This window comes from Giraffa tippelskirchi, chromosome 11 (assembly GCF_054371585.1).
Source record: "Giraffa tippelskirchi isolate mGirTip1 chromosome 11, T2T-mGirTip1v1.2.pri, whole genome shotgun sequence".
Lineage (NCBI taxonomy): Eukaryota > Metazoa > Chordata > Mammalia > Artiodactyla > Giraffidae > Giraffa > Giraffa tippelskirchi.
The window spans coordinates 64,763,242-64,788,421 of record NC_137285.1 but is presented as its reverse complement, the minus strand read 5'-3'; the positions used below and the strand labels follow the sequence as shown (position 1 = coordinate 64,788,421).

The following is a 25,180-nucleotide window of genomic DNA, read 5'->3' as shown; positions in this document are numbered from 1 at the left end:
CATCCAGAAAGGCAACCCATTCTCTTCGAAAGGAGGTAGGACAAAATATAAAAGATAAAAAGAGAGACAAAAGAGTTAGGGATGGAGACCTGACCTGGAGAGGGAGTCGTGAAGGAGGAGAAGATTCCAAACGGTAGGAAACTCTCGCACAGGCGAGTCTGTGGGGAGTTCCGGAATCTCAGAGGGCAACATAACCCAGAACGGGGAAAAAGAACCTGCACAGAATAGTTGCCTAACCGCAACTGCCAATGGAGAAGTAGCCCAGACGCTTGCATCCGCCTCTAGCGAGCAGGGGCTAGACAGGGAGGCCGGGGCAGCATCATGGGTCCTTAGGGTGAGGACCAGGCCTGAATGCCCTGAGGGCAGTCTGAGGAAGCTAATGTGAGACAGCAACCCAAACTGTGGGATCACTAGGGAGGAAAAGTAAAAAAGAGAGAGAACTTTCCCATGGAGGGCTCTAACGTGCAGCTTGGCCCGCTCACAGAAAAAAAGATTGACAGGAAACCAAAGGAGAACAAGCTGGCTGCATACAGCCCCCCTCCCCCCGCTCCCCGCCAGAGGCAGAGAGGCAGGCATGTGCGAGCCAGAGCTGGAAGGCAAGGGGCTGCTCCAGTCTCGGCCCCAGAGACAGCACCCTCCACCAGACTGTGAGCAGGCCACCAGCTGCCAACCACATCTACCTGGGATCCTGGACAGTTGACAGCTGCCAGGAGGGTGGCAGCCTGAGATCAGCTCCCCAGAGGAGACACACAGCTGAGACAGCACTCCCGCGGCACACTGGGGAAACCGAGTGGCTGGGACCAGGAAGGTGATAAGACGCACAGCCCACCTGGGACAGTGTGCTCGCCAAGCACCTGGTTGCCTGAGCTGCTCAGACCTGGGAAGGGCACAAAATGCATGCCCAACTGAGTCTGTGCCCTTGTGGAGTACCCGAGAACCTGAGCAGCTTAGACCTGGGAAGTGCACAAAAGGCAGGGCCTGCTTTGGACAGTGCCCTGCAGAGCACCCTGGAGCCTGAGCAGTGTAGACCTGGAAAGCACACACCTCTGTGAGCGGGGGCACATCCAGTGTGGTCCATTCACTGCAAGCACTCCCCACACACGCCAGCAATATTTGTTTGCAGTGTCCCTCCATCTCCACAACGGAACTGAACAAGTCAGCCTAAATAAGTGACCATGTTTACCCCCTTGTGTCAGGGCAGAAATCAGAAGAGACTTGCAAACAGAGGAAGCCAAAATAACAAATAAGAGAGAACTGCTCTGGAAGTGACAGGTGCAACATATTAAAATCCTGTTGTTAACATTGAGTAAGCACTGGAGGGGGCCTATAGACCTTAAGAACAAGTACAAGCTGGAACAAGAACTATCTAAAACTGAACTGACCCCACACTGCCCACAACAGCTCCACAGAAATTCCTAGATATATTTTTACTATTATCACTTTTTAATTTTTAAAAAAACTTAGTTCTTTATTACTCCTTTAATTTTCATTTTTATAACATATTACCTTGCAAAAAAAGACCCTATTTTTAAAGCAAATTTCATATATATATATTTTTTTATAATTTTTGTGATTTTGTTTTGTATTTTTAAATTGTATTTTTGAGAGTCTAACCTCTACTCTAGATTTTTAATCTTTGCTTTTGGGTATTTGTTACCAATTTTGTACCTTTAAGAATCCAATCTTCAGTACCCATTTTCACTTAGGGGTGTGATTACTGGCTTGATTGCACTCTCCCCTTTTGACTTTCCCTTTTCTCCCCTAGGCCACCTCTATCTCCTCACTCCCCTTCTCTTCTATTCTCTACTGAACTCTGTGAATCTCTCTGGGTGTTCTGGGCTGTGGAGAACACTTAGGGAACTGATTACTGGCTAGATCTGTCTCCCTCTTTTTGACTCCCCACTCTTCTCCTCCTGGTACCTCTATCTCCTCCCTCCCTCCTCTCTTCTCTAGGTAACTCCATGAACCTCTCTAGGTGTTCCAGACTCGGGAGAGCACACAGGGAATTGATTACTGGCTAGATTGCTCTCTCTCTCTCCCCCCGCCCTTTTGATTCCCCCTCTTCTCCTCCTGGTCACCTCTATCTCCCTCCTCCCTCTTCTCTTCTCCATGTAACTCTGTGAACATCTCTGGGTGTCCCTTGCTGTAGAGAACAGTTTCACCATTAACCTAGATGTTTTATCATCTGTGCTGTATGGATGGAGAAGTCTTGAGGCTACTGTAAGAATAAGACTGAAAAGTCAGAGGCAGGAGGCTTAACTCCAAAACTTGAGAACATCAGAGAACTCCTGATTCCAGGCAACACTAATAGACAGCTCATCCAAAAGCCTCCGTACCTACACTGAAACCAAGCACCACCCAAGAGCCAACAAGTTCCAGAGCAAGACTTACCACGCAAATTCTCCAGCAAAGCAGGAACACAGCCATGAGCATTAAAAGACAGGCTGCCCAAAGCCATACCAAACCCATTGACACCCCCAAACTCACTACTGGACACTTCATTGCACTCCAGAGAGAAGACATCCAGCTCTACCCACCAGAAAACAGACTCAAGCTCCCCTAACCAGGAAACTTTGACAAGCCACTAGTCCAACCCCACCCACAAGGAGCAGGCTCCACAATAAAGAGGAAACAAAAACTTCCAGCCTACAGAAAGGGGACCCCAAACACAGCAATCTAAACAAAATGAAAAGGCAGAGAAATATTCACCAGGTAAGGAACACAATAAATACCCACCAAACCAAACAAAAGAGGAGGAGAGAGGGAGTCTACCTGAAAAAGAAATCAGAATAATGATAGTAAAGATAATCCAAAATCTTGAAAACAAAATGAAGTTACAGATAAACAGATCAGAGACAAGGCTTGAGAAGATGCAAGAAATGTTTAACAAGGACCTAGAAGAAATAAAGAAGAGTCAATCAATAATGAATAATGCAATAACTGAGATCAAAAGCACTCTGGAGGGAACCAACAGTAGAATAACTGAGGCAGAAGACAGGATAAGTGAGGTGGAAGATAGAATGGTGGAGATAAATGAAGCAGAGAGGCAAGAAGAAAAAACAATTAAAAGAAATGAGGACAACCTCAGAGACCTCTGGAACAATGTTAAACCCCGCAACATTTGAATCGTAGGAGTCCCAGAAGAAGAAGACAAAAACAAAGGGCATGAGAAAATACTTGAGGAGACAACAGTTGAAAAATTCCCTAAAATGGGGAAGGAAATAGCCACCCAAATCCAAGAAACCCAGAGAGTCCCAAGTAGGATAAACCCAAGGCAAAACATCCTAAGACACATATTAATCAAACTAACAAAGATCAAACACAAAGAGCAAATATTAAAAGCAGCAAGGGAAAAGCAACAAATAACACACAAGAGGATCCCCATAAGGATAACAGCTGATCTTTCAATAGAAACTCTCCAGGCCAGAAAGGAATGGCAGGACATAACTTAAAGTGATGAAAGAGAAAAACCTGCAACCTAGATTACTGTACCCAGCAAGGATTTCATTCAGACTCAGAACAGAAATTGAAAGCTTTACAGACAAGCAAAAGCTGAGAGAATTCAGCACCACCAAACCAGCTCTTCAACAAATGCTAAAGGATCTTCTCTAGACAGGAAACACAGAAAAGGTTTATAAACTCGAACCCAAAACAACAAAGTAAATGGCAATGGGATCATACTTATCAGTAATCACCTTAAATGTAAATGGGTTGAATGCCCCAACCAAAAGACAAAGACTGGCTGAATGGATACAAAAACAAACCCCTATATATCTTGTCTACAAGAGACCCACCTCAAACCAAGGGACACATACAGACTCAAAGTGAAGGGCTAGCAAAAGCTATTTCATGCAAATGGAGACCAAACGAAAGCAGGAGTAGCAATATTCATATCAGATGAAATAGACTTTGAAACAAAGGCCATGAAAAGAGACAAAGGACACTACATAATGATCAAAGGATCAATCCAAGAAGAAATAAAACCATTAAAAATATATATGCACCCAACATAGGAGCACCTCAATACATAAGGCAAATGCTAACAAGTATGAAAGGGGAAATTAACAGTAATACAATAATAGTGGGAGACTTTAATATCCCACTCATACCTATGGACAGATCAACCAAACAGAAAATTAGCAAGGAAACACAAACTTTAAATGGTACAATGGACCACCTAAACCTAATTGATATCTATAGGACATTTCACCCTAAACCAATGAATTTCACCTTTTTCTCAAGTGCACACACAACATTCTCCAGGACTGATCACATCCTCGGCCATAAATCTAGCCTTAGTAAATTGAAAAACACTGAAAACATTTCAAGCATCTTTTCTGATCACAATGTGGTAAGATTAGATGTCAACTACAGGGAAAAACTACTGAAAATACAAACATATGGAGGCTAAATAACACACTTCTGAGTAACCAACAAATCATGGAAGAAATCAAAAAAGAACTCAACATATGCATAGAAACAAACGAAAATGAAAACACGACAACCCAAAACCTATCGCATTCAGTAAAAGCAGGGCTAAGGGAAAGGTTCATAGCAATACAAGCCTACCTCAAGAAACAAGAGAAAAGTCAAATAAATAACCTAACTTTACACCTAAGGCAACAAGAAGAAGAAGAAATGAAGAACCTCAGGGTTAGTAGAAGGAAAGAAATCACAAAAATTAGGGCAGAAATAAATGAAAAAGAAACAAAGGAGTTACAGCAAAAATCAACAAAACAAAAAGCTGGTTCTTTGGGAAGACAAATAAAATAAACCATTAGCCAAACTTATCAAGAAAAAAAGGGAGACTCAAATCAACAAAATTACAAATGAAAATGGAGAAATCACAAAAGACAACACAGACATACAAAGGATCATAAGAGACTACTATCACAAGCATGGAAATAGAAACTGTAATAAAAAATCTTCCAACAAACAAAAGCCCAGGACCAGATGGCTTCACTGGTGAATTCTACCAAAAATTTAGAGCAGAGCTAACACCTATCCTACTCAAACTCTTCCAGAAAATTGCAAAGGAAGGTAAACTCCCAAACTCATTCTATAAAGCCACCATCACACTAATGTCAAAACCGGACAAAGACACCACAAAAAAAAGAAAACTACAGGCCAATAACACTGATGAACATAGATGCAAAAATCCTCACCAAAATGCTAGCAAACAGAGTCCAACAATATATTAAAAAGATCACACATCAGGACCAAGTGGGCTTTATCACAGGGATGCAAGGATTCTTCAATACTCATAAGTCAATCAATGTGATACACATTAACAAATTGAAGGATAAAAACCATATGCTTATTTCAACAGATGCAGAGAGAGCCTTTGACAAAATTCAACACCCATTTATGATTTAAAAAACTCTCCAGAAAGCAGACACAGAAAGAACCTACCTCAAAATAATAAAAGCCATATATGTTTATCACACAACAAACATTATCCTCAATGGTTTAAAATTGAAAGCATTTCCCCTAAAGTCAGGAACTAGACAGGGGTGCCCACTCTCACACTACTATTCAACATAGTTTTGGAAGATTTAGCCAAAGCAATCAGAGAAGAAAAAGAAATAAAAGGAATCCAGACTGGAAAAGAAGAAGTAAAACTCTATTTGCAGATGACATGATCCTCTACATAGAAAACCCTAAAGACACCACGAGAAAATTACTAGAGCTTATCAATGAATATGGTAAAGTTGCAAGATATAAAATTAACACACATAAATCCCTTGCATACCTATACACCAACACTGAGAAAACTGAAAGAGAAATTAAGGAAACAATCCCATTCACTGTGACGAAAAGAAGAAAATACTTAGGAATACATCTACCTAAAGAAACAAAAAGTGTATATATAGAAAACTATAAAACACTGCTGAAAGAAATCAAAGATGACAGAAATAAAGAAATATACCATGTTCGTGGATCAGAAGAATCAATATAGTGAAAATGAGTATACTACCCAAAGCAATCTATAGATTCAATGCAATCTCTATGAAGCTACCAACGGTACTTTTCACAGAACAAGTAATTTCACAATCTGTATGGAAATACAAAAAACCTTGAATAGCCAAAGCAATCTTTAGAGAGAAGAATGGAACTGGAAGACTCAACCTTCCTGGCTTCAGACTATACTACAAAGCTACAGTCATCAAGACGGTATGGTACTGGCACAGAGACAGAAATACAGATCAATGGAACAAAACAGAAAGCCCAAAGATAAATCCACACACCTATGGACACCTTCGGAGAAGGCAATGGCACCCCACTCCATTACTCTTGTCTGGAAAATCCCACGGATGGAGGAGCCTGGTAGGCTGCAGACCATGGGGTCACTAAGAGTCAGACACGACTGAGCAACTTCACTTTCACTTTTCACTTTCATGCATTAGAGAAGGAAATGGCAACCCACTCCAGTGTTCTTGCCTGAAGAATCCCAGGGACGGCGGAGCCTGGTGGGCTGGAGTCCATGGGGTCGCACAGAGTCAGATACGACTGAAGCGACTTAGCAGCAGCAGCAGCATGGACACCTTATCTTTGACAAAAATATACACTGGAGAAAAGACAATCTCTTTAACAAGTGGTGCTGGGAAAACTGGGCAACTATGTATAAAAGAATGAAACTAGAACACTTTCTAACACCATACACAAAAATAAATTCAAAATGGATTAAAGACCTAAATCTAAGACCATAAACTATAAACCTCCTAGTGGAAAACATAGGCATAACACTCTCTGACACAAATCACAGCAAGATCCTCTATGACTAACCTCCTAGAGTAATGGAAATAAAAGAAAAAGTAAACAAACGGGATCTAAGTAAACTTAAAAGCTTTTGCACAACTAAGGAAATTATAAGCAAGGTGAAAAGACAGCCTTCAGAGTGGGAGAAAATAACAACATATGAAGCAACTGACAAAGACTTAATCTCAAAAATATACAAACTGCTGATGCAGCTCAATACCAGAAAAATAAACAGCCTAATCAAAAAATGGACCAAAGAACTAAACAGACATTTCTCCAAAGATATACGTATGGCTGGCTAACACATGAAAAAATGCTCAACATCACTCATTATCAGAGAAATGCAAATCAAAACCACGATGAGGTACCATTTCATGCCAGTCAGAATCAGTTCAGTTCAGTCACTCAGTCGTGTTCGACTCTTTGCAACTCCATGAATTGCAGCACGCCAGACCTCTCTGTCCATCACCAACTCCCGGAGTCTACCCAAACCCATGTCCATCGAGTCAGTGATGCCATCCAACCATCTCATCCTCTGTCGTCCCCTTCTCCTCCTGCCCCCAATCCTACCCAGCATCAGGGTCTTTTCCAATGAGTCAACTCTTCGCATGAGGTGCCCAAAGTACTGGAGTTTCAGCTTAAACATCAGTCCTTCCAATGAACACTCAGGATTGATCTCCTTTAGGATGGATTGATTGGATCTCCTTGCAGTCCAAGGGACTCTCAAGAGTCTTCTCCAACACCACAGTTCAAAAGCATCAATTCTGCAGCGTTCAGCTTTCTTCACCATCCGACTCTCACATCCATACATGACCACTGGAAAAACCATAGTCTTGACTAGACAGACCTTTGTTGGCAAAGTAATGTCTCTGCTTTTAAATATGCTATCTAGGTGGGCCATAACCTTCCTTCCAAGGAGGAAGCGTCTTTTAATTTCATGGCTGCAATCACCATCAGCAGTGATTTTACAGCCCAAAAAAATAAAGTCTGACGTTGTTTCCACTGTTTCCCCATCTATTTCCCATGAAGTGATGGGACCAGATGCCATGATCTTAGTTTTCTGAATGTTGAGCTTTAAGCCAACTTTTTCACTCTCCTCTTTCACTTTCATCAAGAGGCTCTTTAGTTCTTCTTCACCTTCTGCCATAAGGGTGGTGTCATCTGCATATCTGAGGTTATTGATACTTCTCCCAGCAATCTTGATTCCAGCTTGTGTTTCTTCCAGCCCAGCATTTCTCATGATGTACTCTGCATAGAAGTTAAATAAGTAGGGTGACAATATACAGTCTTGATGTACTCCTTTTCCTATTTGGAACCAGTCTGTTGTTCCATGTCCAGTTCTAACTGTTGCTTCCTGATCTGCATACAGGTTTCTCAAGAGACAGGTCAGGTGGTCTGTATTCCCATCTCTTTCAGAATTTTCAGTTTATTGTGATCCACACAAAGGCTTTGGCATAGTCAATAAAGCAGAAATAGATGTTTTTCTGGAACTCTCTTGCTTTTTCAATGATCTAGCGGATATTGGCAATTTGATCTCTGGTTCCTCTGCCTTTTCTAAAACCAGCTTGAACATCTGGAAGTTCACGATTCACGTATTGCTGAAGCCTGGCTTGGAGAATTTTGAGCATTACCTTACTAGCATGTGAGATGAGTGCAATTGTGCGTTCATTTGAGCATTCTTTGGTGTTGCCTTTCTTTGGGATTGGAACAAAAACTGACCTTTTCCAGTCCTGTGGCCACTGCTGAGTTTTCCAAATTTGCTGGCATATCGAGTGCAGCACTTTCACAGCATCATCTTTCAGGATTTGAAATAGTTCAACTGGAATTCCATCACCTCCACTAGCTTTGGCTGCTATCAAAATGTCTATACACAATAAATGCTGGAGAGAGTGTGGAGAAAAGGGAACCCTCTTACACTGCTGGTGGGAATGCAAACTAGCACAGTCACTATGGAGAACAGTGTGGAGATTCCTTAAAAAAATAGAAATAGAACTGCCGTATGACCCAGCAATCCCACTGCTGGGCATACACACCGAGGAAACCAGAACTGAAAGAGACACGTGTATCCCAATGTTCATCACAGCACTGTTTACAATAGCCAGGACATGGAAGCAACCTAGATGTCCATCAGCAGACGAATGGTTAAGAAAGCTGTGGTACATACATACAATGGGATATTACTCAGCTATGAAAAAGAACACATTTGAATCAGTTCTAATGAGATGGATGAAACTGGAGCCTATTTATTATACAGAGTGAAGTAAGTCATAAAGAAAGATACCAATACAGTATATTAATGCATATACATGGAATTTAGAAAGATGGTAATGATGACCCTATATGAGAGACAGAAAAAGAGACTCAGATATAGAGAACAGACTTTTGGACTCTGTGGGAGAAGGCGAGGGTGGGATGGTTTGGGAGAACAGCATTGAAACATGTATACTACCATATGTGAAACAGATCAGCAGCCCAAGTTCAATGCATGAAGCAGGGCACTCGGGGCCGGTGCATTGGGACAACCCAGAGGGATGGGATGGGGAGGGAGGCAGGCGGGGGTTCGGGATGGGGGACACATGTACACCCGTGGCTGATTCATGTCAATGTACAGCAAAAACCACCACAGTATTGTACAGTAATTAGCCTCCAATTAAAATATATAAATTAATTTTAAAAAGGCGTAATAAGCAAATTTCAGCTGACTTCTCAACAGAAACAACAGAAGCCTGAAGACTGAATGGAATTAACAACCTCAAAGAATTAATAGAAAGTAACAGTTGGTATAGTAAAAATACCCTTTCAAAAGGCAGATGAATTAAAGACATAGGCAAACAAACTGAGGTAACCTGTCACTGGCATATTCATACCAAAGAAAACACAAATGGATATTATTTGAGCAGAATAAAGAATTAATCAAGTTGATGCTTGGTAATTCAGAGAATAAAGAGCAAAGGAAATGATATATAAACAGTACAAATCTATGTTAACGAAAAACTATTATAATTATGTATGTGGGAGTTAAAACTTAAGTCTTAAGACATATGGAAATATCAAGACACTATAAAAAATCGGAAGAGAACATTTAATAAGTTAGAGTGTATTAAGGCCCTTGCATTGCCTGAAATGGAATAAAAGCACTAATTAATATTAGATTTTAGTAACTTAAGAATACACGTTGGGGGCTCCCCTGGCAGTTCAATTGTTAAGACTCTAGACTTCCACCACAGGGATGCAAGTTCAATCCCTGGCCAGGGAACGAAGATCCTGCATGCCAGGCAGTGCAACCCCCCCAAAAGAATACATATTGGAGGCCACAAGGTTAAAACTAGAATAATAAAGACTCTATGACTAATACAGCTAAAAGAGGAAGACAGAAAAAAGCAACTAAATAATCCATTAAAAGAAGGCAAAAAAGGAGAAAAAGGGAAGAGTACACAAGGACTCAGAACAAGGAACAGAAGGCAAAGGGCAAGACAAGAAACTTAATTCTTAACATTCATGTAAGTATATTAAATGCAAGCCGATCAAACACTTAAAACACAGACTTTCAACAAAACCAAATGTCAGCAACAAAAACAACACCAACTCTACATTACAGTCATCTTAAAACTAAGATACAGGGAAAGTAAAAGTTTAAAAATAGAAGAAAACACATCTGTGAAATCCTCATCAAAAGAAAGCCTGGAAACTTACGTTAATATCAAAAGTATTCTTTAAGGCAGGAGAGAATGACAGGAGTCAAGATTGCCAAGACAAATATCAATAACCTCAGATATGCAGATGATACCACTCTCATGACACAAAATGAAGAGGAACTAAAGAGCCTCCTGATAAGGGTAAGAGAGGAGAGTGAAAAAGCTGGCTTAAAAGTCAACTTCAAAACACTAAGATCATGGCATCTAGTCCCATCATTCGATGGCAAATAGATGGGGGAAAAGTGGAAACAGCAGATTTTATTTTCTTGGACTTCAAAATCACTGCAGATGGTGACTGCAGTCACAAAATTAAAAGATGCTTGCCCCTTGGAAGAAAAGCTATGACAAACTTAATCAGTGTATTAAAAAGCAGAGACATTACTTTTGGTCCATATAGCTAAAGCTACGGAGAAGGCAGTGGCACCCCACTCCAGTACTCTTGTCTGGAAAATCCCATGGACAGAGGAGCCTGGTAGGCTGCAGTCCGTGGGGTCGCTAAGAGTCAGACACGACTGAGCGACTTCACTTTCATGCATTGGAGAAGGAAATGGCAACCCACTCCAGTGTTCTTGCCTGGAGAATCCCAGGGATGGAGGAGCCTGGTGGGCTGCCATCTATGGGGTCACACAGAGTTGGACACGACTGAAGTGACTTAGCAGCAGCAGCAGCAGCAGTTAAAGCTATGGTTTTTCCAGTAGTCATGTACAGATGTGAGAGACCATCAAGAAGGCTGAAATTGATGTTTCTTTATTGTGGTGCCAGAGAGGACTCCTGAGAGTCATTTGGACAGCAAGGAGATCAAACCAGTCAATCCTAAAGGAAATAAACCCTGACTACTCATTGGAAGGATTGATGCTGAAGGTGAAGCTCCAATACCTGATGAGAAGAGCCAACTCATTGCAAAATACCCTGATGCTGGGAAAGATAAGGGCAGAAGGAGAAGGGGATGAGATGGTTGGATGGCATCACCAACTCAATGGACCTGAGTTTGAGCAAACCCCGGGAGACAGTGAAGGACAGGAAATCTGGTGTGCTGCGGTCTATGGGGTTGCAGAGTCCGACACAACTTAGCCACTGAACAAAACAACAACAATGCATAATAGAGATAGAATGACACAGTATGATAATAAAAAGTACACTTCACCAGAAAAACATAGCAATTCTAGATTTCTATGCACCTAAGAATATACAACCTAAAATTATATAAAGCAAAAACTGACAGAATCAAAAGAAAGAAAAGCCAAATTTGTAGTCACAATGGGTAATTTTCACAACCCTCTCACAGTAATAGAATAAGCACCAAAAAAACATGAAAGATAAAGTATTTTACATATGATTAGTAAACCTGGTCTAATATATGATTTGAATCGTGTGCCCATAAATGGTATGTTGAAGTCCTAATCCCTAGCACCTCATAACATGACCTCAATTGGAAACAGGTTAATCACGAATGTAATTAGTTAAGATGAGGTCAGACTGCAGTAGTATGTGCTTAGTTGGTCAACGGTGTCCCACTCTTTGTGACCCCATGGACTGCAGTCTGCCAGGTTTCTCTGTCCATGCAATTTTTCAGGCAAGAATACTGGAGTGCATCACCATTTCCCTCCTCCAGGGGATCTTCCTGACCCAGGGATCGAACCTGCATTTCCTGTGTCTCCTGCATTGCAGGCAGATTCTTTACCCGCTGAGCCATCGGGGAAGCCCATAGCAGGGACTCTTAATCTAGTATGCTGATATCCTGATAGAAATGGAGAAGCATAGAGAAGAACATGCCTCATGAAGACACAGAAAGATACAGGGAGAAGATAACCTTACTCAACAGAGGCAGAGGTTGGAGTAATGCATCTAGAAGCCAACAAATTAAAGGACTGCTGGCAAATACCTGAAGCTAAAAGGTGCAAGGAAATTCTTCCCGACCAACTCTAAAGGGAACCAACACCTTGATTTTTTATTTCTAGGCTCCAAAACTATGGAAAAATAAATTTCTGTTGCTCAAGTCAAACAGATTGTTGTACTTCACCACGGCAACCCTAGCAAACTAAATACACTGCAATTAAAAACTGGAAAAACCTTATTAATCAGGCATGAATTATTTCATTAATCATTAAAAAACAAAAGACAAAGTACTGAAATGATCCATAATATACTTTTTGATCATAGAAAAATAAAAAACAAAAATATAACTACAGAAATCTTCGTATGTTTAAAATTTATACTCGTGAAATCAAAATGAAATATTTTCAAATAAATAATGATAAAAATCAACCACATCAAGACATATGTGACACAGCTATAACCATACCTTTTTAAAAGGGCAATTTGTAGCCTTGAAATGTACACAGTGTAATAAAAGAAAGGCTGAAAACTCTAAGATGACTTCTTAAATGATATTCCACATATCCAAAAATATACATATAATGGCAACCAAACTCTTCCATAAAGAGAAAAAAATTCGTAAATGTTTTTAATGAGGAAAAGTATGGGCCAATCTCATTAGTGAACACATATAAAAATCCTAAAGAAAATATAAAAATGAAATTTAGCAATACATAAAAAGGATAATGTATATCATGATCCAACTGGGTTTCTTTCAGAAATTCAAGACTGGTGTAACATTCAAATATCAATCAATGCAGCTAACATTAAAAGAATAATAGATAAAATGATATAATTATCTATATAAATGCAGAAAGCTTCATCGCCCATTTGTGATAAAACCTCTGAGCAAACTAGGAATAGAAGGGCCATGATAAAGGGCTTCTCTAAGAACCACAGTAACCGAGAAACCCTGAGAGGATTTAAGAACGCCGTCTATCATCATTAGTATTCAAGGCTGGACAAGTGGTTCCAGCCAGTGCAATACGGCAAGAGGAAAAAAGAAAAGTGAAAGGACAGAAAAGGAGAAAAAAATCCCACTTTTTTGTGGTTGATATGACTGTGTAAATAGGAAAATCTTAAATAATATAGAGCCAAGCCATTATACTCAAATAAATAGTATTATTCAATACATAATAAGTAAACTGTATTTATATAAACAGGAACAATTAGAAATAGAAATAAAAGGCAGCATTTACAATGGCAGTGAAAAACATTAAGACTCAGGAATAAATATAATGAAAGATGTAAGAGATATTTACACAAATGTTCATAAATTATTGAGTGTTTACAGAAATTAAAGAAAGTCTAAACAAATGGATAGATCTATAAGTTTCATGGATCAGAAAGACCGATACTATAAAAATTAATTTCATCACAAATGGAGCTACAGATTCAATTCCAATCAAATCCCTAGTAGGATTTTTTTTGGTGAAAGTTTACAATTGATTGTAAAATTTATATGGAACTATAAAGGCTAAGATGAGTTAAGGTAATTGTGAAGAAAAGAAAAAAGTGTGGGAAGATAATTCTCTACTAAATATCAAGATTTTCATAATTAAGATACTGTAATAAAATCAATCAATGAAAGAGAATACAGAATCTAGAGTAAGACTTATACCAATATATATGTAAATGTATACATACAATACATACTTCACAACCTCACTAAACTTGAAAGATAAAAGTTTCTAAAAGATAATACAGGAGAATATTTTATCACCTTGAGGTAAGCAAAGATTTCTTAAGCAGGGCACAAACAGTACTAACTTTTAAAGACTGATAAAGTAAACCACACTAAAATTAAGAACTTCTGTCTTTTTCAAAGTATACCATGTAGAGAGCAGAAAGGTAAGCCACTAGTGGAAGAAGGTATTTGTAAAGTATATATCCAACAAAGGGCTTGTACTTTAAAAGAAAAAAACAAACAACCCAATATAAGAAAGGGACAAAATATTTTAAATGAGACATTTCATCAAAAGGATATCTTAATGCCCTATAATCTTATTAAAAGATGCTCACTATCCATTACTCAACAGTGATACAGAAGTTATAATCTCAATAAGACAGCAATATATATCTAGCTAGAATATTCAATATCAAGAGGCTAATAATAATATTCAAAGTGTTGGCAGGGATATGGAACAACTGAAACCCATGTACTGCTAGTAAAGTATAAACTGATATAATCACTTTGGAAAACTGTTTGGCCTTATCTGCTCAAGTTTCAGAGGCTTCCCAGGTGGCAGCAGTGGTAAGGAACCCGCCTGCCAAGGCAGGAGACCTAAGAGACTCAGGTTCAATCCCTGGGTCCAGAAGATCCCCTGGAGGAGGGCATGGCAACCCACTCCAGTATTCTTGCCTGGTGGAGAATCCCATGGATAGAGGAGCCTGGCAGGCTACAGTCTATAGCGTCACACAGAATAGGACACAACTGAAGTGACTTAGCACATATGCACTCAAGTTTTAAAAATATTACCTACCACTTTTATGCCTGTGTATTCAACAGAAACACATTCAAATGTACACCAGAAAAACACACCACATACAAGAACATTCATAGCATCGTTATTCAAACAGCTCAAATATGAAGCACTCAAACTTCTAACACCAGAAATAGCAAACTGTATGATTTTGATGGAATCCTTACAGATGACAGTACACATAACAACGCAGGCCAATTTCATCAACATAATGTCAAAAGAAGCCAGGCAAAAATACACAAAACTCTGTACAGATTTCAAAAACAGAAGTAGTCAGAAGATTAGTTTCCTTTGGGAAGAGAGATATCTGAGCAGGAGTACAGAGGACCGTTCTAGGGTATTGATATCTTGTCTTCCCCTAGTGGTTACAGCCTCCTTGGTGGCACTAGTGGTAAAAAAGCGGGACTTAGGAGACACAAGTTGATCCCCTGGAGGAGAAAATGGCAACACACTTCAGTATTCTTGCCTGGAAAATTCCATGGACAGAGAGCCTGGGAGGCTACAGCCCACAGTGCTGCAAAGAGTCGGACACGGCTGAAACCAGCGAGCACACACTAGTGGTCACACTGATGTGCTCCCTCTGAGGTAATTCACAAAGCTTTCCTTCATGAACTGTGTATACTTTTCAGTTTGTATGTAATGCAGTAAGTTAAAAAAAGAATTAGTTAATCACTTATAATTTAAAGAATAAAACCACACAATATAATAGTTACTATCAAGACAGAATAATATATAAAAGAAAAATGATTCAAAGTGGCAGAAGATACTATCTACTGTCAGGTAAGACAGGGACAAACAACTGAGAATTCTGAACAAGAGAATATGGAGTTCAGAGGACTTGATATGCTATACATTATAATAGCGAGTCACTGTAGGCTCCTGAGCAAGGAAACAAGGATGAAAAGCAACAGCCAGGCATAACATCAGTGATAAATTATATGGGTGAATTACGTACTGCTGTGATGTCTGAGCATAATCTAAAGGAAAAATGAGAATATCAAGCAACAAAAGACCATGAACAGACCTAAACAAACTTTGCCTATTTGAAATTCTGTCTAGTATCTGAAGGAGGAAAAAAAAAAAAAACAAATTCTCTTCTGCCAGCATGTCACATACGTGATCAGTCAGCAATGCTTACCCTAGAGTAAACCTAAAAATCTCAAAGCTAATTTGTAAACAATTTATGTTCACCACTCCCTTGTAACTTAAATGATTTATTTAGGATTCAAACAGGTATCTTGCTGCTGCTGCTAAGTCGCTTCAGTCGTGTCTGACTCTGTGCAACCCCACAGACGGCAGCCCGTCTGGCTCCCCTGTCCCTGGGATCCTCCAGGCAAGAACACTGGAGTGGGTTGCCACTTCCTTCTTCAATGCATGAGAGTGAAAAGTGAAAGTGAGGTCACTCAGTCGTGCCCGACTCTGAGCGACCCCATGGACTGCAGCCTTCCAGGCTCCTCCGTCCATGGGATTTTCCAGGCAAGAGTACTGGAGTAGGGTGCCATTGCCTTCTCCAAAACAGGTATCTTAGGTGCACACTATTAATACATGTGGAGTAAATGGGAATATGGGCTTGTTGGACTAGGAAGATAAACCTGTCTCTGAAAAGCAGGCAAAGTATGAAACAAAAGACCATTACACTATATTTTAAGTTTTAGAAGAAAAGCTTGCCAATAATATTCCCCAAATTCAGATCTGTCATCAAATGTTTAACGTTACACAAAGGTCAGTTTTTCACTGGGAACATGTAGTTAATAAAGAACAGTAGTTAAGACAAACCTAGACAGCATGTTAAAAAGCAGAGACATCACTTTGCTAATAAAGGTCCGTATAGTCAAAGCTATGACTTTTCCAGTAGTCGTGTAGAAATGTCAGAGTTGGACCATAAAGAAGGCTGAGTGCTGAAGAGTTGATGCTTTTGAATTGTGGTGCTGGAAAAGACTCTTGAGAGTCCCTTGGATAGCAAGAGATCAAACCAGTCAATCCTAAAGATCAAGCCTGAATATTGATTTGAAGGATTGATGCTGAAGCTGAAGCTTCAATACTTTGGCCACCTGATGCTAAGAGCAGACTCACTGGAAAAGACCCTGATGCTGGGTAAGATTGAGGGCAGGAGCAGACAGGGGCAACAGAGGATGAGATGGTTGGATAGCATCACTGACTCAATGGACATGAGTTTGAGCAAGCTCCAGGAGATAGTGAAGTACAGGGAAGCCTGGCAAGCTGCAGTCCATGGGGTTGCAAAGAGTCGGACACAACTGAGTGACGCAACGACAAAAAAAAGCAGTTAAGAGCACAGCTTCTTAGACAACTGGGGGATCCTGAACAAATTACTCAGTCTACTAAAGCCTTAGTTTCTTCATTTATCAAAAAAAAAGTGACATAAAATATAATAAATATTTATTATACAATATTATCTACATAAAAATAAAAATAATACCTATGTAAAAGGACATAAAAATAGTATCTACAGTACCTCAAAGAGTTTACAAAATAATGTAGTATCATATAAAGGCATTTAGCACAGTACTTAATATACAGTAAACACTCCAAGAATCTTAACTACTATTATTACTAATAAAATTCATTATTATAAATGATTGGAAAATCTGTTGTCTTAGATTTGTTTTCTGAATAAAGATTTTTAATATTTATACAGCATATTTTAATACAAAAGGCACTGCTGTGGGCCCTTTACAATTTTAACTCATTTAATACATATAATTACCCTATGAGATAAATATTCTTAACATTCAGATGAGGAAACTCAAGTACAGAGAGGATAAAGTAACTTTTCCAAGTAAGTAATGAAGCTGGGATGTGAATTGAGGAAATTCAGCTCTGAGTGATACGCTCTTATATCCAATGTTGCCTGTATGTTACCCTAAATTTAAAGAACTGAACTTCCTTTTGCTGTAATTCTCTCTAAAATGCAATGTACTATTTCCTGACCCTCCCATCTCAGGTCATCCAATTATATTTTCTCATAACACCCCATACTTCTTCAGAATGTTTATGAGAACTGTAACTGAATAACTGTCTCCCTCAATAGAATGTGAATTCTATGAAGGCAGCAGCTCTGTGTGATTCACTACAGTGATCCTCAGGACTTCATAGAGAGCACAGTGTTCAATAAATATCTGTTGCATGAACATTCATATTAACAAGGTGGTGCAGTGGTAAAGAATCCACTGGCAATGCAAGGGACGCAAGAAATGCTGCTTTGATCCCTGGGTCGGGAAGATCCCCTGAAATATGAAATGGTAAACCCACTCCAGTAATCTTGCCTAGAAAATTCTATACATAAAAACATTTTTTATTGTTACATAACATTAAGCAAAGTTGCTTGTGCTTTACAGTAGGTCCTTGTTCAGCCAACATAATTTTAAAAATAAAAACATGTACTCATCACACAGGTTTAGAAATAGAAAATCATCAATACCTTAGAAGTCTCTTGCATCACTTTCAATCTCTCCTCTTAATCCTTAAAGTAATCATGATCTTGATTTTTAAGTGTTAACCATTCTCTTCCTTTCCTTTATAGTTCTGCCATATATTCCTTCATTGCTAAACAATGTATTGTTTAGTTTTGCTTGGCTTTATTTTCCTATTTATAATTTCCCATTGACTTAATTCCTTCAATTTTTAAGATTTGAATCCTTTCATACTTTGTTTGGGCTTCCCTTGTAGTTCAGTCTGTAAAGGATCTGCCTGCAGTGCACGAGACCCAGGTTCGATCCTTGGGCTGGGAAGATCCACTGGAGAAGGAAATGGCAACCCACTCCAGTATCCTTGCCTGGAAAATCTCATGGACAGAGGAGCCTGGTGGGCTGCAGTCCATGGGGTCACAAAGAGTCAGACACGACTGAGCAACTAACTTATACTTATTTTTAATAAACCACCTCATACCTTTCAGGGAGAGGCAGGGACTATGGTGGATAGCTCATCACCAGAAGAAAATAAACAGAAAAGATAAAGGTAAGGTTAACATTCTACTTAGGTGAGGCTGCTCCATCAGTATGAGACAACGCTCTCTCTCCCAAACAGAAACTAAGCTAAGGGGAAGTTAAACATCTTTCCATCCTTTTCCTAAGTTAGATTTTTATAATAGGGCTCTAGAACTTATATAAATTCCCTGAATTAATGAACTATATATTTAAAGAACCATAGGATAAATATAATTAAACAATGAAACAATACTTCAATTTACTGATAACTCAAATCTAAACATAAGTATTTGGTAGTTGGCTACAGAAATTTTTCTTGGCATATAAAAATTTTCAAAATACAACATCAGACTAAAATAACTATAAATAAAAATCATTATTGCCTAAAAATTTAGGCAAAATCTCAAGGCAATAAAATGTGCCTTATTTACCAATTTAAATCAGAGTGGCTGACATCAATATACTTGCCAAGGCCTAAGAGGACTGATGAAAAAGGCCGTTAATCCTCCTCCTCAAGTCATGTTCACTAAAATGCCACTCCCTGCTTGTGGCATAAACCACAGCAAGCGAAAATAAATAAGGTACAAAGATTTTTAAAAATCAGGAAAAGTAAGGTTTAAAAATACACTGGTGCATAAATAAGAAAGTTAATTGTAAAAAGCGCAGACATCCTAGAGTCACAGTTATCCTAGGTACATTTCAATACAAGCACTTAAAAATCTTAAAATCAGTAAATCACATAAAAACCTTAAAAGAAATAACGAAGGAAAACAAATCACAGGTATCTCATCATATTTGTAAATACCCGTCAGAAGCTAAGAGTGCTTTCACAGAATAAGTAATCCTATTTTTGCTTAGTATCTCCCATTTCTCTCTAGTTAAGAGAAAAAAAGTAACTTTCCAATCCTCTGATATCTTCATTATTTCTCTAGTTGGTTTATCTAAATTTCTCACTTATGTATCACTCAAGGACACTTGATTTGTGATCTCTCAAAGAAACAGATGTAGACACCTAAACACACAAGTGAGACATTTAAATTAATAAACATTACTCTGAATTATTTTGCTTTTGGTAAAAATTATAACTTTATAGTGCAGAATACAATTTAAATCTGTTTTCCAAAGAATCATAGTGGCTCAATTCTATGTCCCACGTTATTCAATACAGGTATCCCCCACTTTTTGAAAAGTTCACTTTACATCACACATTAGCATCTGTTTTTGCTAACCGAAAGAAATTTAAAGAGGATTTTCCCTTCTATGAGAAAAGGCAGAAAGCAAAAACAGTGTTTAGCATTCATTCTGTAGCAATTCCACTATAAAGACAGCACGCAGCCTAAACTTCCCAACCAGCAAAGGCAAGCTCCTTCCCCCAGAATGACAGTATCTCAGCATCAAGCTGTTAAGAGTTCTGAATTGTGTCGGTGAGCACTTGTGATTTACCTTGATTTACTTTGTGCATCTGTTAGCAAGACTGTGTCCTAAGCCTCGGCTTTATTCTATTTGGCTTACAAAAGGTTTCATAGAAAGGCTCTACTTTGGATAGTGGGTGAAACTGTACTTTAATAAATCTGTAACTACATATCTGGTCACTTTTGGATCAAAAATTAACACAGCCGCAGAAAGAATAAGCCATACACACTATGGCACATCGGCTGCAAATCTGTTTACTCTCTAAGCTGGCCAGTAACAAAGCAGACTGGAATATGTATGCTGAAATGAAGACAAGAGAAAAATTAATTCCATGGGCTTGCAGTCTTACAACAATTCACCTATAAAAGAGGATTACCAAAAAAAAAAAAACAAGTAAAAAAAAGTAAAGCATCTCTAGAAATAACATTCTTAGAAAATATAACAAAAGAAAATCAAAACATGAAAGAAAAAGTGAAGTAAAGGTCAATAGATAACTACTGTATAAAGGAAACGAGTAGTATATTCAAGTATAAAACTTTTATTTATTCAAATTTATTCTTGATTACTCTGTGTATAAAAAAATCAAGCTATACTGTTTAAACGGGTAAGAAATGTGGAAGTTTAGAGTACATTTATCAAATTATCAGGCAATACAATTTAACAGACTGATGTTTTCTAATGATTGCACTCTGATATACACTTTTCAACTGGAAGTTTTAAATACATTTATAGTAGAAATCATTATCAGTGGTATGTAAGACTGTATTTACTAAAGGCAACGCAGAAAGACAGCCAAATAAATGATTCTCTTAAAATATGAATTATTGTAAATATTTTTATAACTCACATGTCACTTGCTGTAAGGAAAGGCCCACATATAATTAATGACCTTTAACCAAATATTCCAAACTTAAGGGCAAGAAAATCCAAGTTGTTATTAACATTTTGGCGATTGAGAGATTCCAACCACCTGGGGAAACTAGAGTTTTTTTTTAATTTTTTTGAATCTCCAGAGGCAAGTACACTCTTGCTAGAGGTAATGCACTATCAGGTCTTGGACACAATATGTATCACTCTATGACAGAGGATGCATCGCTCTAGTATGGATAATATATCTGAAATTAATAAGATCAGGTACTACAGCTAATCCTCACCAAAAGGCCTGGAAGCAACTGACAGTGAGTAATTTTAAAGTGGTTAGAAGCACAAATGATCACTTGAATAAATTCATCACAGTAAAACCATTTTTCCAAAACAGCTTCCATCCCCATTCACTAGTCCATTCATTTTTCAGCATCAGCAATTACTGTCTACTAAATATTAAGTAGGAAGCAGAAATAAAGGCACAATAGTCAGCTTCTACACAGATTTTCACTATTCTAAACCCTCCAAAATAAGTAAGCTTTAGAGGAGAGAAAAAAATCAATACAACAATGAAATTCCTTTGAATGCCACATTGAAAAATATATTTAGGGGATACCATGTGTCAAAATTTTGAGTTGCTGCTGACATCTAAGAATGCACATATGCAAAATTTACTGTGGCCTTTAACACCAGAGGAAAATTTACAAGCCATGGGTTTTTTAAAATATTAAATATCATACATTAAGCTTATAAATTAAAAAGCAGTAGCTACTATTAAAACTAGTGTATTAGAAAAAGAATTTTAGAAATGTATTAACCAAAGATACTAGGAAACTGTAGGATAGAGGATCAAGCATGATTAAATAAATGTATAAAGTAAATGAAATCACACGATCACATTTGTCAGCTAATAACATAACGATGGAATAAATATTGGTCATGTATGTTTTAATATACATCATTAATTTCCTAGATTCTCTGGTACAAAAACTAATTTCAAAATTGCTAAGTAATTAAGTTGTTTTATAAAATCTTGGTTTTGATTATAATTAATTGACAAATGCATGGAAAGAAAAATAATTACTTGTCATCATGAAAGTGCAACAGGTAACTCATTTTCTTAATCTAGTTGTTTTGCTGTGAAGCAGACAAATGTTAAGTTTTGAATTATATGAAAAAAGGAGCATTAAACTGAGAAAAGGATTAATTCTGACAAAAGCAGCTCTTGATTTTAAACTATTTGAATTCTATCTCAGTATGCATAAGAAAAACTCAAATATTGTTTTTTGGTTCTTTACAGAGTTTTTATCATATTTTAAACAAAACCATAAATTTGGGGGAGGTGACCTCCTAAGAAGTCACCAAGTAAAACCCTGATATTTTAGAGATGAAGGCACCGAGGTCCACAAAGGTAGACCATTTCACGGTCACATTTTGTTGGCACCTGAGACTATAGCTTCTTTTACTTGAGTACTCACTATTAAGCTTCTCTCACAGCAGCAACTTCATAAAAATTATGGTCCATTAAAACAAGTGTTAGTAAGATAAAAATTATGAGTAATACCAAAAGATGATCTTCTGGGGAAAAAAAAACTGTAAGTTTCAAGAAGAATAAAAACACATTTTCACGAACACAGGGCCCTCTCAGAGGTCCAAAGACACGTAGTTGAGTTAATGGAATTTTCATCTCACCACTTGGTCATGTGGAAACAAATTAATGTATAAAATGTTGGTGCTCATCCCACTTAACTAGGTGAATTTTAAAGCAAATTCAGAAAATTACTTTTGTTCTTTAAAATATAAGTTTGAAATAGTATAAAAGTTAGATCCATAATTAAACCTGGAAAGAAAACACTAACTTTCTAAAAGTGTTAATTTTTCTAATTATTTACAATTCAAAATTTCACTATAACCATTACATTTAGCTTAAGTGTCTCCTAAAATTTCCTAAATTTAAAAAAACTAGAGAAGTTTCTCTTTGTTTCAAAGCAATTTATTGGCAAATTTTTAGAGTTAAAATTTTATTTTTGAATTTCTGCCCATCAGTCTGGAAATGATAGCTCATAAAAAAGAGCATCAATTATTTTTCAGATGAAAACTTCTCATAATAGTATTTCTTCATCTTACTGTGTCTTCTATTTCATAACTTTCAACCAAGTTACAAGTGACAACAGAAATAAAAACCTAATCCCCTAATCTTTTAATGATATTAAAGGGACAGCAAACCTAATGGCCACATGCTTAGAATATATATAGTTAATATTTTAGCACTCAATCACCAGAAAAAAAAATAAAGATTCTGATGATGTATGTCATTACAAAGTCAAATATGAGAAGCAACATGCAGGTCAGCCACAAAACGAATGTTGAAAAAAGTACAGAATATGTAAAAAAGAAAGCAAGCACAGTCAACATAGCTGTACTAAAAAAGAAAGAAAATATCCACAAAGTTTCAAAAAAAAGAACTGATGAAATTTCGATTAACTAAAGTCCACATATTTCTATTTCTAATTCTAAAAATCTGACTGAAATCACCAAAGCACATCTCTGTGCTCCCAAAGTTAACTATGCGTCGAGTTCACACCTTTGCCTTCTTCAGCAGATATGACTCCTTAAGAGCCAAAACAATATTTCATTTACCTTTAGGTCCAGATTGCTTAGTAAAGTACAATTAACACAAGAGAGGCATTCAAAGAAGATTTGTTCTTTAATTAAATTTTATCAGTCATAGCAACAGTGCAAAATTTCAGAAGAAATTAAATCAATGTCACAAACTAGCCTGTTTGTGACAGGTTCTTCACTCCTGTTTTTAAAGAGTTTTAGGTGGTCATTCAAGTAAAAAACTACCATTTGCATCAGGAATGAACAAACACAGAAACGAGAAATGCTTTCCCTACAGTTATTTGTTAATAAATTATTTAACAGAATCAATTATTATCACACACTGAGGCTACCTCCCTCCTTCCAGTAAGTATTCTCCAGGACTTCTCTTCTTACAAAACTAGGACTTTCCTTTATCTCCTTGATTTCTGTCTCCTAAATAGTGAAGACTCCTCCAGAGGAAAGCCATGGCAATACTGGAAGGCCCAGATTCAAGACAGAGGCAAAGTTTTAGGAAAAGGAGGATTATTCACACTGATAGTCTGACCAATTATTAAACAGATAAAAATTATGAGATAGAAAAGGCCTATGTAAAAAGATGTGATACAGAATGACCCGAGATGTTTCCATACATCAAATATTTAGTATAGAACCTATCTCCTAGCCCCCAAGTCTGTATTCTACCCATTAAACCCACTGACGGTGGTGTGGTGGTCTACCTGCTAAGCAGTGTACAATTCTTTGTGACCCCATGGGCCGTAGCCTGCCAGGCTCTTCTGTCTCTGGGATTTTCCAGGCAAAAATACTGGAGTGGGTTGCCATTTCCTTCTCCAGGAGATCTTCCCAACCTAGGGACTGAACCCGCATCACTTGCATTGCAGGCAGACTCCTTACTGCTGAGCCACCAGGGAAGCCCTTAAATCCACTGAGTATCCCATTTATTACAGCTTCCTAACATTGAATAACCAAGTGATAGATAATTTCTTATCTTGTTGGTTGGGTACTGAGTTCCCAGGGAGGTTACTCTCTGACATTTTGAAGATGAAGACAGTCTCTATCTTTCAAGTAAAAAATAATAATAATAAGGGTTCCATTTCAGCAAGAACCCTAGCTTCCCGCTTTTCTTAAATTATTTTGCTTAAAATAAAGCTTACTATAAATGGAAACAAAAAAAAACCAAAATATTTTAAAAATTCATTTTACATTACTATGAAAAAAGAATATTTTGGACTCTTTATAGTAAAGAGCACTAAATGGTCGCCAGAAGTACTCTGATTTTGGTACTTATATAGATGCCTGCTCTCCACTGAAAAAACTTCTATGTCCCTCAACACCAATAATCATCATTTAACTAAATTAAATCTATTTTTTTCTCTTTTATTTTTCAGACTTGAAAAATGGGCATAGTGAAGCTAAAACAAATGTGGACAGTGAAAGCACATCCTCAAAGAGCTCTGAGACAAAAAGGCAAATGACTGTTTATATAGCATATAACAGCCAACGATCATTAAGGTAAGATTTAATAGCATCAAAACTGAAATAGAAG

General features: G+C 37.8%; 1 protein-coding gene across 12 annotated transcripts in view; it reads right to left on the bottom strand.

Annotated features, from left to right (window-relative positions):
- The window catches only part of RBM46 (RNA binding motif protein 46), a 57,545-nt gene that overhangs the window by 14,852 nt on the left and 17,513 nt on the right, over nt 1-25,180 (bottom strand). The window contains exon 8 of one of the 12 annotated variants that reach the window (XR_014069191.1): nt 20,300-20,469. The exons of the other annotated variants lie outside the window; for them this stretch is intronic. The gene's annotated coding sequence lies outside the window, so the exon portion shown is untranslated. Of the gene's footprint in view, nt 1-20,299; nt 20,470-25,180 lie in introns of those variants that run through there. 12 annotated transcript variants of the gene reach the window in all.